Source organism: Triticum aestivum, chromosome 3A, assembly GCF_018294505.1.
Source record: "Triticum aestivum cultivar Chinese Spring chromosome 3A, IWGSC CS RefSeq v2.1, whole genome shotgun sequence".
Classification (NCBI taxonomy): domain Eukaryota; kingdom Viridiplantae; phylum Streptophyta; class Magnoliopsida; order Poales; family Poaceae; genus Triticum; species Triticum aestivum.
In genome coordinates, this window is record NC_057800.1 from 152,527,643 (window position 1) to 152,529,472 (window position 1,830).

A 1,830-nucleotide genomic window follows, 5' to 3' on the forward strand; every position below is an offset into this window, starting at 1 on the left:
GCTTCATTAAACCGGACATGCATCATACTTGGTTGTGCATCATGCCATGTTCATGTGTGATGCATGTCCAGTTTAATAAGGCATGGCATGGCAAAGTGCACAAATAATACTACAAATTAAGTGGAGCTCAATATGCAACGAGTTGCATATTGACGAAACACCACATTCAATCATTTAGTTCACTCTCGTTTATGTATCCAACAATATTAAATTTTATTAAACATGGCAAGAGGTGAAGCATAATAAAACTACCTATTTAGGCAAGTTTAAATGAGGCCAGAAATAACAAACAACAAGTTCGTAAAAGTCCTCATATGAATATTATGAATTTGGTCCTGTTCTGCCCTAAACATAATTTTAGAGTTGTTAAACACGCAAAGCAAATACACCGTGTTAAATTATGCATTTTTCTACCCCATTTAATATAAAGTTTATTAAACTTGGAGCTACAGTTATTAAGTTATGAAGTAAAACATTTTATCATGGCAATATGAAAAATTAATGCAAATAACAAGTTTAACATTTTAAACATGGATGAAAAAGGCATATTATGAAACTACACAAAATTCTAAGCATTTTACATATTAAGTTTGTTTAAATTCGATGCACGGTTAGTGAGATATGATATGCATGAACAACAGGGGGCAAACTATAAACATGCAGTCTTCTGAACAATTGATAAAATCGCAGGCAGGAAAAAAACACATGGTGGACTGAAATTGAGTTGAACTGGGCTAGGGGGAAGCGGCTCACATTGGGCTAAAACGGGCGGGATGAGGAGGGCTAGATGCGCGCGAGGGAGCTGGGCTGCGGCGGGAGAAGCGGTGGCCTCGCGCGGGCGAGTGGCGCTCATCCACGCTGGCACTGGACCGGTCAACACGGGGTGGCTGTAGCGGTTTCGAAACAGAGGAGCGGCGCGGCGTGAAACAGGAGTGCGGCGGCGAGGAAGAGACGAAGACGCAGGGGACGGAGGGGCGCGGCTCCAGGCGCGGGACGGCGGCCTCCGGCGATGGGCGTCTGGGTTCGGGGCGAAGCAGTTGGAGGCACGAACTTGTTCTCGAGCAGAGGACGACGGCGGACTTGGCGCAAGCTCCCAGCGACTGGGTGTGGCCTGCTCTGGCGAGATGCAAGCAGGGGAGGCGAAGATCGAGTGGCGCGGGAGTAGCATCGCGCGGCGACGTGGGTCGACGTCCTCCTGGACGGCTGGACCGATGGAGCTTGGAGTCCCCGAGCTGCGCGGGGACGAGGAGGTGGCACGCGAGATGGAGCTCAGGGCGCTCGTGGCTGCAGGAGAGGGGCGACGGGCAGAGGAGCTTGACGCGGGGTCTTGGGGCACCGGCGAGGTGGCGAGGTTCGGCAACGACGGGGATGACCGGCTGAGCTGCTGCTCCGGTTGGCGGTAGCGAGGCGATGGAGCTCGTGCTCCTGGACGACGTGAGGCTCGGGGCTTGAGCAGGGGAGGCTATGCTTGGAGGCGAAGCGCTTGATCCACCGCGATGCTCGGGCGGCTGCGCGCAAAACCAGGGATCTGGTCGGAGGCTACGTTTGGTGGGGATGGATCCCGAGGGGAAGAATGAGAGCGGTGGCGGCGCGGATGGGACTGGGTGGATGGGACGACGAGGGTCTAGGGTTGCCCCGATATTTATATAGCAGGTGGATTTGGGGTGCATCTGGGCCCTCCGATTCAAATCAGACGATCGAGAAAATTAGGCTATGGGCGTCCAAATAAGATACCGAAGATGTTTTAGGGACGTTTGGGGATGATCCGAAACCAACGGTCATGACTGCTCGGGTCGTGTTCAGGTAAGTTTTCGGACACGCGAGGGGGTC